The sequence below is a fragment of the Lemur catta genome, chromosome X (assembly GCF_020740605.2).
Source record: "Lemur catta isolate mLemCat1 chromosome X, mLemCat1.pri, whole genome shotgun sequence".
NCBI classification, from domain to species: Eukaryota; Metazoa; Chordata; class Mammalia; order Primates; family Lemuridae; genus Lemur; species Lemur catta.
Genome location: NC_059155.1, coordinates 19686500 through 19698805, shown reverse-complemented (window position 1 = coordinate 19698805; position 12306 = coordinate 19686500). Strand labels below are relative to the sequence as shown.

General features: G+C 38.9%; 1 protein-coding gene and 1 pseudogene across 3 annotated transcripts in view; one reads left to right on the top strand and one right to left on the bottom strand.

Moving 5' to 3' along the window:
* The window catches only part of KLHL13 (kelch like family member 13), a 208239-nt gene that overhangs the window by 72556 nt on the left and 123377 nt on the right, over nt 1-12306 (top strand). The gene's annotated exons all lie outside the window — the stretch shown is intronic.
* LOC123628764 lies at nt 10554-11087 on the bottom strand (annotated as a pseudogene).

Sequence of the window (12306 nt, the reverse complement as noted above, 5' to 3'; positions counted from 1 at the left end):
ATATACTTTTTTTAAAATTTCAGCATATTATGGGGGTACAAAAGTTTAGGTTACATATATTGCCCTTGCTCCCTCCCCCGAGTCAGAGCTTCAAGCGTGTCCATGCCCTAGACGGTGCACATCGCACTCATTATGTATGTATACACCCATCCTCTGCCTCCCCCCGTCTGCCCGACACCCAATTAAATCATCAGACATAAGAGCTTCGACCAAACTGCTCTCAGCATTTCTGTTCTAAAAATATATGATAAAATGAAAAAATAAACACCTCCTGTACTCACCATTAAATTGGTACTAATTGATCAATGCTAATATGCACGTATGGCAAGTAACATTCACAGGGTGTCGGGCAGGTGGGAGGGGGAGGAGGGGATGAGTAAATCCACACCTAACAGAGGCAGTGCGTGCTGTCTGGGGGATGGGCATGCTTATCCGGTGGTGCAGAGGCAATTTATGTAACCAAAGCCTTTGTGCCCCTGTAATACTGTGAAATAAAAAAGTATCTAATTAAAAGTAATCCTGAGTTACTGGCCCAGATATTGGCCCAGAGTTAAGGGAAAATAAAGCCCATTTAGAGTTAATGGGTTGAAACAATTGTCCTCTGTAGTTCTTGTTAGTACTTCTAATGTTTTTCTCATTGGTAAGATAGAGTAGGGATGGGAGCTTATTAGTGACAAAATTTTCTTCTTCTGAAGCTAAACCCCTGGTATTGTGACATTTTGACCTCTAATTCTCTCTGACTTCTTGGCCCCCTTTTCCCATTCCTCCGAACTTCAATACATATACAAGTTAGTTGATGCACAACCAAATTTTCCAGTAGTGGTGAGCATGTTATATGGGTCATAGACCCTGCTGCTATGGCTGCTGCTGGGTCAGGCCCAAAAGCATTACCAGGAGTCAGTTTTGCGGCTGCTGCTGGGTCAGGCCCAAAAGCATTACCAGGAGTCAGTTTTGCATAAATTCGTGGTTAATTATTGGATTTCTTATAAACCACTTCTCCATTTTTTTCTTTAACTTCTTTGCTTCTAATATCTGGGCTATAGTTTCTCAGTTCTGTTTGCTGTTTAGTCAGAGGACCAATAATTAATAAAGACCATTTCCCTTTTCTTCTTGACCAGATTCAGGGACAGTTTCTGTGTTCTCCTGATTCCAGTCTTTGTAAGTCACTAAATGTGGCTTTCGACCCTATAAGGTTCTTACCTCCCCTCTTTAAACATTTTACAACAGTTTATTTAAGTAACCAGAAAAAAGCACATAGATTATATAACCCACCTATATATACAACAAAATATTATACCATGATTATAGTATAAAGGATAAATAATTTATAATAAAATATGTATTTCAGAGTATAACTGTGAAAGCCTAGCTGTACTAGAAGATGTAATGAAGTAGTTGATGCTTGTACCTATTTCTTTTTTTTTTTTAATCTCTCTTTGAGAAAGAAGCTTGTATCTATTTCTAAAGAGTAAGTTCAGGTTTGTGAGAAGTAAGAAGGTAATTCTGCATAGGAAGGCCCAGAAAGTGAAAAATCAGAGGTGCATGTGGACCATAAAATAAAAAATGTTAGAATAAGTAATGACAGATTAGACTTGTTTGTATATGATAAGAGAAAGAAAGAAATACCTGAAGTAGAGAAAACATGCCAGGAAAAATTTCTCAAAATGGAGAAAATGAGGAAGTATGGTATTCTCACAAGTGACCTGGGCCATATTTATAAGTGTAGTAACAAAATAATTCCCAAGTTGTGATATAGGACAGGGTACTGATGAGGTATCACAGAAAGCATATTTTGTATTTTGAAATACTACCACTTTGAGTCATAGTTTAGGTTCTTGGCACCTTACAAGACTTTGAAGACCATATCCATCTCTATATGATGAGAAATAGAGGATGGATTATAAGGAAAACAATAAAACAGGAAGCTACAGAGAAGTTGGGCAGTAGATGTCTCTACAAAGAGAAGACAGAAAAAGATCAGGTAACCATCAAAAAAATACTTTCCATATGGTTTTTCACAGTATATGTTTCATAGTGTTACAAAAATTAAACATAGAATTATAATAATCTGAAATATTTACATAATTTTATTGAGATCCATGTGGTTCATGTGCCTCTACAAATTTAATAGCATTTTGTTTGAAATCTGTTAAAAGTAGACTCAAATATCCTCTGACATTTTTGCAGAGGTTTCATTGCTTTTGCAGTAACTGTACTATTGCAGTAAAGCCCTTTCAACAAATATATAGTTGAAAATGCTCTAATATATAGTGTATGGAGTGAGTACATCATTCAGTTTTGAGATGATGTCTTTATTTGATTTAAGCTTCTGTCTCCATAAAGACTTTGCCATAAATTATTGGGCTTTGCTCCTAACTTCTTATAAAAGCTACCTGTATTAGTAGACACAGGAATGTTTCTGATGTTCATATGTGATAAGGTTAGCCTGGCAGGGTATTTCTCTCTTCTGGGATATGGGACCATTCTGTTGTGTGGGATTGCTCCAGGTATTCCATGTCTCTGTCCTCTGCCCACCAGATTCTAGTGGTTACTCTCAATAATTATGAGTGATAAAGCCCACAACACGTTTCCAGAATGCTCCCCCAGGAGGCAATACTAACTGACTCACTGGCTGTACCTAGCTGTAAGGACATATCTGCATTTCTCAAAACAATCTCCACAAATTTCATTTATGATTTTAAAACATTTAAGATCTATCCCTATCTTCTCTTGGAAGAAGGGTCTTTTTTTCCACAGTGTTACTGTTGTGAACTGAATTGTGTCATCCCCAAATCCAGATGTTGAAGTCCCAACCCCCAAGTATTCAGAATGTGGTTGTATGTGGAGATACGGTATTTCAGGGCAGGCTCTAATTCCATATGAGTGGTGTTTTTATAAAAAGAGAGGATTAGGACACAGGTACAGAGGGAAGACCATGTGAAGACACAGGGAGAAGATAGCCATCTACAAGCGAAGGAGAGAGGCCCTAGAAAAACCAACCCTGCTGACAGCTTGATTCTGTTGTTTAAACCACCCAGGCTCTGGTACTTTGTTTTCCAGCCACAGGAAACTAATATAGTGTCTGGTTGATACTTCTTAATATTGGTATGCTAGGATAGCAGTGTAATTTAGTGGTTGCAGTTCAAGTTTTCAAGGTTAGAATTCTGAGTCATCCACTTATCAGTTGTGACCTTGGGCACATTAATTAACTCTGAGATGCCTCTATTTTTTATCTGCAAAATGAAGATAATAATACCTTCCTCTCTGGGTTATTGTGAGGATCAGGTAAAGTAACTAATGTAAAGTATCTGGCACAAAGATGAATTCTATAAATAATTGCTCTTTTTCATTTGTTTCCATTTGAATGTGTATTTTGCATTTTCAAAGAGGATGTAGTGCCATGCTTGGTAGATGGACCTTTATTGTGGAAATTTCATGCTGCCTGATTGGTGGATGAGGGAGAGTTTTGGGAGTAGTTGGGCCTTTTCAATACTTTTATGCTCGATAATGTGCATGTAATGCCTTACGGTTTACAAAGTCACAGTACCTCACATTCATGTCTACATGATGTATAAGGCTTAACTGTAATTGAGCTTCAGGAGATATTATTGTTTTTCTTGTCTAACTTCTTTTAAGACACAGTAGACCTGTCCTCTGGAAATCTGTTGGGGTAAGTATTCTTCCTGTGTTTATAGCACCGCAGCATACATACCTTCAATCATAGCATTTATATGCTCTATTTTGTCTGTTTTCCCCATGAGACTGAGTTGTTTGAAGGTGGTGACTGTTCCTTTTTCATCTTTGTATCCCTAATGCCATGCACAGTTCCTGGTTCTTTGTAAATGTGCTATAAATTACACATCACCAACATTTTATGAGTGATGCTAAGTGCTAGGTGCTATTTCTGTCTCCATTTTACAGATGAGGGTTGAGTGCTAAGGGTCACATGGTTCAGTGGTAGAGCTAGAATTTGAACCCATGGTGACTATTTGCAGAGTACATGTCCTTAACCATTATACTGTGATGCCTCTTCCCCAATAACGGAAGAATTGTTATCTGGAATATTGTAGGGGGGTGTGGCCTAGAGAGAGTTGAGAACATTTCCTTGGTAGGATCAAGAGCCTGAAATATACCTTACCTGGAAGCAAGTTGGGGTGTGTGTGTATGTGTCCTGATGCTTGGAAAAGAAGTTATATTTTAATGTATACACTCTTTGCTGTATTATCTCTATTACTGGTAATGAAGGTTTAGATAATAAACTATATCTCGGAAATGCATTTTCTTCATTAAAAATACATATCTATGGTGATATATAGTGAATTTTTCTTCCTGCTCATAACAGTTAAAGAAGATGCTGCTCATAACAGGTAAAACTGGTTTCTTGAACCCTTAGGAAATGAACTGTACTAGGATTTTATTTTTGTTTAAATATCAGAGTTTACCCCCTTAACACCAATATATATATATATATTTTTTTTTTGAGACAGAGTGTCACTTTGTTGCCCTGGCTAGAGTGAGTGCCGTGGCGTCAGCCTAGCTCACAGCAACCTCAAACTCCTGGGCTTAAGTGATCCTCCTGCCTCAGCCTCCCGAGTAGCTGGGACTACAGGCATGTGCCACCATGCCTGGCTAATTTTTTCTATATATATTTTAGTTGGCCAGATAATTTCTTTCTATTTTTAGTAGAGACGGGGTCTCACTCTTGCTTAGGCTGGTCTCGAACTCCTGACCTCGAGCGATCCACCCGCCTTGGCCTCCCAGAGTGCTAGGATTACAGGCGTGAGCCACTGCGCCCGGCCAACACCAATATATTTTTCATTTTCAATACTTTGGCTAAAGTTTTTCCTGCTGACTCACGGATATCTTTACAGCTCCTATTGTAAAGTGTTTTGGAGATGCTGAAGGATCTGTTGAGACTTGTAGAACTATTTGCTTCTACAATATGTGATCCTGGATTGTTATACTCTTCTTACGGTCCTTGAACTGCCTTTTGTGATTTTCTTCTTTTCTTCATGTCAGATGTCATATCTTACCAATGTCAGCGTGCCTTCCTTTAGCTCCTTCCCTGTGCCTTCTGATTTGTTGCATACTCAAAACCAGTTTTCCAAGCTTGTTTAAATTGTACATGAAGGACTAAGGGGTGTATTAATTACTAACATTCAGGTGCATTGGTGCTTGAGCTTTGTGACATCTGTTTTGTCTCTGAGGCCTCTTACTTACCTGTTCTTTGCTGCAGTTTGAATAGAGAAAGTTACTACAAAATTGATTCTTTCATTCTAGATGTTGTGTTATAAAATGTTGTAAATTTTCATTTTATGCATTAGAAGGGATTGTTTGGCTTAATATTCAGAAGCTCAGGTACTTTTCCAGTAGACTGTTTTAGTGACATTTCACAACTGAATATTATGGGAAAGTAAAATTCTTTCTGCTTTACTGAAAAGAAATGGTGCTCTAACTTATCCTGTTTAGAAGGAAGGGAAAACGCAACAAATATTTTGAGTGATAATTTCATGACCAGCATTGATTTAGGCACCTTAGGTAACTGAGCTATAGCTATTGACCCAAAAGAGATAGTACCTCATCAGGACAGCAAAGGATTAGAACTGTTTTGAAAGAGCCAGAGACTAGCCATGGATTTAAGAGTAAAAAACTGGCCCAGCATGGTGGCTCACACCTGTAATCCTGACACTCTGGGAGGCTGAGGTGGGAGGATCTCTTGAAGTCAGGAGTTCAAGACCAGCCTGAGCAAGAGTGAGACCCCAGTCTCTACCAAAAATAGAAAAATTAGCTGGGTGTGATGGCACACACCTCCTGCAGTCCCAGCTACTCGGGAGGCTGAGGCAGGAGGATTGTTTGAGCTCAGGAGTTTGAGGCTACAGTGAGCTATAATGATACCACTCTAGCCCAGGTGACAGAGCAAGACTCTGTCTAAAAAAAAAAAATGTTGAAGCACTTGGTATTCTGGAACTCGTTGAGAGGAGCTGTAGAGTGAAATTAAAGAGGGTATATTTGGAAGGAGAAAGCTGACAAAGACAAAACATTAAATTAGTGTGGTATAATATAATTAATTAGTGTGGTATAGAAGAGAAATAAAACTGAGTCAGGGGAATAGAGGAAGTGGAAGAGGTTTCCAGAGATAATGTTCTGAAGTATCATATTTAGAAGACAAATCAAAGCTACTAATAGACTGTTATCTTTAAGATGCAATTATTGATATCAATGAGGAACAGTGGACTAAAGTTAGAATTCAAAGGGCTAAGGTAGTAATGCTGTATAATGGAGAGGTTTTATAACCAGATAGTCCTGGGTTACATTCCTGGCTTTATCACTCTGGGTTTCTTTGACATGGGACAAGTCATTTTAGCTCTCTGGGTCTCAGGTGAATTTCAGACAATTATGCCTACCTCCAAGGGTAGTGAGAATTACTGAAAATGTACACAATGGTTTCTTATACAGTACTTGCCAAGTAGTGCTTATCAAATGCTCACCAATGTATGGCTGATCTTGCCCCATGATGTGCATCTAGCAGTTGTTGCAAAGTAATGATAAATTCAAGGAATAGTATCTTCTATAATATAGTAGCCCCTCAGTATCTGTGGAGAATTGGATCCAGGGCTCCCCACAAATACCAAAATCCACAGATGCTAAAGTCCCTTTTAAGTCTCTTCCAGTGTTTGCGTATAACCTATACAATCCTCCCATATAATTTCGATTATTTATAATACCTAATACAATGTCTACACATCACTTTATTTGTGTGAATTCAATGTAGTAATCAGTGTGCAGCAAATTCAAGTTTTGCTTTTAGGAACTTTGTGGAATTTTTTTCCCCAAAATATTTTCATTCTGCAGTTGGTTGAATCCATGGATGTGAAACTCATGGATATGGAGGGCCAAATGCACTTTAAACTGGACACACCATATTTTGCACATCTCATTTCATTCTCATGCTTTACACTATTCAAAGCACTGTTAAATTGTCTTGTTGCTGTGATGCTGTCAATGCTGTCACTGTAGTTTATTAGGTGAATAATGGACAACATACAACTAAGTAGAATAAATATTATTACCTGTTTTGCAGATGAGATGAGGCTTAAAAAATTATGTCTTCCAATGAAAGAAGGATAGAAATGAGCCTAGTAAAGTCAATATTTAAAAAGCACTTGTATACAGTGGAAGTAAACATAATGGATCTTATGGCAAAAGCAAAGATTCTAGGATGAAGGGTCATAAAGAAGTATTTACTTCTTTTTCTATTTATTGCTTATACTCTAATTTGCTATTTTTCATTCTTTGCTAAGGATATTTTTTTTTTGAGACAGAGTCTCACTCTGTTGCCTTGGGTAGAGTGCAGTGGAGTCATGATAGCTCACTGCAACATCCAACTCCTGGGCTCAAGTGATTCTCCTGCCTCCACCTCCCGAGTAGCTAGAACTATAGGCATGTGCCACAATACCTGGCTAATTTTTCTATTTTTAGTAGAGATGGGGTCTCACTCTTGTTCAGGCTGGTCTCAAACTCTTGAGCTCAAGCTGTCCTCCCGCCTTGGTCTCCCAGAAGTGTTAGGATTACAGACGTGAGCCACTGCACCCGGCTGATATTTTTGAACTTTGTTGTAATTTGATGAGAGTACTGTCTTTCCTGAGGGTCATCACTTTGGTTAATGGCACCAACCACCCAGGATAGACAACTTATCTTCTCTCATTCATCCAATTCGTCAATAAAATTTCTCTCTTCCTCTCCATCCCTATTGGCACTAGTTTATTTCCCTATTACTCTTTTAGACTATTATGACAGCCTGCAAACTGTTCTCCTTGTCATCACTCTCTCCACTTCCCCATTCATCTTCCACATTATGATTGGTGCTACACAGCTCCTTTAGCCTGATTTTGACACTCTCCTGTTTCTCAAGCTTTTCACTTCCCTCTGTTATAGTACATTTATCCTGAGGTAGAAATCATATAGAAAAGGCAGAATAAGTCCTTGATACTTTCCCTTTATCTGTTTCCTCTACGACACTTGAGTCCTGCGGGTATGGGATCTGGCCTTTGGGCCTGTCCCAAACTTTCCAAAGATCACTCCCTGAATGTGCCAGGGAGAAGCATGCTGGTCTGGAGTTGCCTATGTGGTCCTTAGGCAGGTTTGACCTCCCTCTGCTTTGGGGTATGCCTTTGTCTGATGGAGCAGCTATGAAGCAGCACTGGGGATGAACGCTGAGCAGGGAGCTCACAGTCTGAGCAGCCCTTAGTCCTCTGCAGGTCTTTTAGAGGAAAGGTTTGAGCCCCACTCAGTGTGGAAGCCCCAACAGAGGGGAAGCAGCAGTTCCTGAGAGCCCTGGCTCAATCATCTCTCTCAGCAGCGGTGGGTGGAGGAGTGGAAGGAGAGGAAATGAGTCTGAATGGGGGAAAGCTAGCATTCTGGTTATTTCTGTCCCTTTCTCTGAAAGGCAGCCCCCCACCCTGGGAATGTCCAGGCTCTGGGGTCACGAATATTCTCCAGGACTCACTTGCCCCCTGTAGCTCCAACTGGCTGGGCTGGAGTTGGGAAATGTTTGTGTGGCAATAAGCAAGATGAAAACTGAGGGGCTGAAGCCCTGTAGGGAGGACAAAGGTACATGGTGGGTAGAGAAGTAACGTGGCACCTGCTGTCTTGGCTCAGGTCTATGGTAATGGATAGTGGCCCCAAGGGGGCTGGCAGCCTGGCACTTTGTCTTCAAGAAGCTCTCAGTTCATTGGCGTCAGCAGCTTTTGCGCTCATGAAGGTAAAAATGCTCTCCAGCAGCTCGGAAGCCTACTAACTGCCAGAGATGTGAGGGAGGGAGAAAGAGACCACTCCTCCTACCCTTTTCACTGGACGCCAAGCCTCTCGGGGGTTGACCTCTGCCAATATCTTGCTCCTTCTTGTTCTGCTCTGCCACTTCTTCCCCTGGAATCTCTTGTAGATTCTGGCACTTTACCCTTGGAATTACACCTGATCTATGACTTTTTGTTTATTTTTTCTTTTTCATCCAAAACTTTTCCTTCTTTCTGAGACAATCTTATTCTTTCTAACTGCAACTTTGTTCCACTTGACCAATATCTCCTTATTTCCCCAACGTCCTATCCTCTGGTATCCACCCTTCTACAAGAGAGCTGTTTCTATGAAAACAAATTTAATGCATTGGGATCACCCTGAACATCCCGCAGTCCATTTAAATGCATAAAATCTAAAAAGCTGTCATTGGCCTTGGTTGAGATAGCTGCAGTACCCTGCTAAGCCATACTGGAGCCTGAGGCAAAAGGTAAAATGATGCTGTCTTTATTTAAAATATTGATCTTTTGTTCATCATGGGGTTTTTATATTAATTTTTATTTTTAGTGGCTTTGAGACTTAATTCATGTACCATAGGATTCATCCATTTAAAATGTGCAATTCCATAATTTTTAGTATATTCAGAAATATGTGCAACCATCACCACAGTCAATTTAGCATATTTTTATCACCAAATAACCCCCCTGCCCTTTAACTATCATCCCTACTCCCCACACTTCTATTTCTCCCCAGCCCTAAGCAACAACTAATATACTTTGTGTTTTTATAGATTTTCCTCTTCTGGACATTTCATGTGAATGGAACCATATTGCCCATGACCATTTGTGACTGACATCTTTTAGTTAGCATAGTGTTTTCAACAGTCATCCACATTTTACTATATATCAGTATTCACAACTTTTTATGGCTGAATGATATTCTATTATATGGATGTACCACATTTTTTATATCCATTCATTCATTGATAGACATTGGGGTTGTTTCCACCTTTTGGTTATCGTAAGTAGTGCTGCTATGAACATGCAGGTATAAGTTTTTGTTGGAAAACCTGTTTTTAACTCTTTTGGGTATGTACCTAGAAGTGCATATGCTGGGTCATATGGTAATTCTGTTTAGCTTGTTGAGGATCCACCAAACTGTATTTTGTAGTAGCTGCACCATTTTCCATAACCACCAATGTCTGTCAAGGATTCTGATTTCTCCACATCCTTGCAAACATTTGTTATTTTTGTTTTTCTTTTCTTTATTTTCTTTTGATAATAGCCATCTTAGTAGATGTGAAGTGGTAGCTCATTGTGGTTTTGATTTGCATTTTTCATGATGATTAGTGATGTTAAGCATGTTTTCATGTGCTTATTCATCATTTGTATATTTTCTTAGGAGAAATGTATGTTCAAATTCCTTTTTTTTTTTTTTAAAGAAAAGAGATCTTGCTCTGTTGCCCCAGCTGGAGTTCAGTGGCATGATCATAGCTCACTACAACCTTCTCAAACTCCTGGGCTCAAGTGATCCTCGTGCCTCAACCTCCCAAGTGGCTGGGACTACAGGCATGTGCCACCATGCCTGGCTAATTTTTAGGTTTTTTTTTTGTAGACACAGTGTTGCTGTGTTTCCTAGGCTGATCTCAAACACCTGAGCTCAAGTGATCCTCCTGCTTTGGCCTCCCAAAGTGCACTACACCTAGCCTATGTTCATTGTCCATTATTTTTAACTGTCCAAAGGTCTTTTTTTTTATATACCTATTATGCCATGAGTTTATAGGAAATAGGTTCCAGCAGCTCAGGGTCCTTTCCATTGGTTCTCACAAAATATGCTTCTTTGGATAGAGCAGGCTGGCACTTCAGTTGAACCCAGGTACCTTTCTCTTTGGCTTCCTTCTTTTTCTTTTCTTTTTTTTTTTTAAACCTACTCCACACCTTCTCTGTTTCCTTCTTTTTCTGACCATTTTCCTTCATGCATTTCAGGAAGCTATCTTGGCTCTTAGAGTGCTCAATATGCTCAACATGAATTCTCTTGGCAAGAATCTTGCCCTTCACTTATTTGTTTACAACAATGTCTACAGTGTGCTGGGTAACATTGTAGACTCTTCCAGTTTTGTCATGGTAACATTTGTGGGGCATTCCTTTTTAAACAGTACCCATTACCTTGATGTCTACAATATCACCTTTCTTATAGATTTCTATGTATGTGGCCAAAGGAACAACTTGATGTTTTCTAACAGGCTTAGAGAACATGTATCAGGTGCCTCTCTTCTTTCCCTTTGTGTTTGTCATTTTGGAAAATTACTGGAAGGTGGCAATTTGGGCCAAAAGGGAGCTTTCCATTTTTAATTGTTTTTGTTGTTGCTGTCAGGTATATAATTTGCAAATATTTTACCCCATTTTCTAGATTGTCTTTTCACATTTTTGATAACGTCCATTGGTATACAAGTTTTAAATTTTGATGAAGTCCAAATTACCTATATTTTATTTTGTTGCTCATTCTCTTATGGTTGTATCTAAGAATCCTTTGCCAAATATGAGGTCAGAGAGATTTATGTTGTGTAGGAGTTTTAGCTCTAACATTTATGTTTTTGATCCATTTTAGTTAATTTTTTGTATGATGTGGGGTAAGGGTCCAATCTCATTCTTTTGCATGTGCTTGTCCAATTGTGTCAACACTATGTTCGAAGAGACTTTCCTTTCCTCATGGTTTTGGAGCCCTTGTGGAAAATCGGTTGACTATAGACACATGGCTTAATTTCTGGACTCTTAATTATTTTCCATTGCTCTGTATGTCTATTCTTGTGCCAACAGCATACTGTTTTGGTTACCATTGCTTTGTGTAAGCTTTGAAATTTGGAGGTGTAAGTGCCTCCAACTTTGTTCTGCTGTGATTACTTTTAAGATAAAACTTTGCTGAAAAAAAGCCTCAAGGAAAAGGGACAGAACTGTAGTTTTGACATTAAGACAAGGGAATAAATACACTAGGAGGCTGTTGCTGAGATGGATAGATCTAAGTGCTTGGAGGGTAATGATGAACAAATGAATAAAAGGAAATAATATGTATTGAGCACCTATTATGAGTTAGGTGTTATCATATATCCTCACAGCAAACTTTGGGAAGTAGCTATAGGCTTCCCATTTTTACCTGATAACATTCTGAAAACTAGAGAGATGAGTAAATTTACCTGAACAGCTAGTAAGTGACAGCTGAACCCATGTCATTAGAATTCTAAGGCCTATCACCAAGCTGCCTTGACAATGAAACTGCTTGAATAAATGTATCAACCAGAGTTTAATCAGGGGAAAGAAACCACATTAGCTATTTTATCAAGGATAATTTAATATGAACAGTTATTAACTATGTATGTAGTTGTTGACTAAGTGATTGAAAGAGTAAAAATATAATTTTTTAATATTTACATAGGCTGTGCTGTCTAATACAATAGCCACTAGCTACATGTGGCTTGTGAATACTTGAATATGAATTTTATAAGCAGCTGGTCAGTTTTTA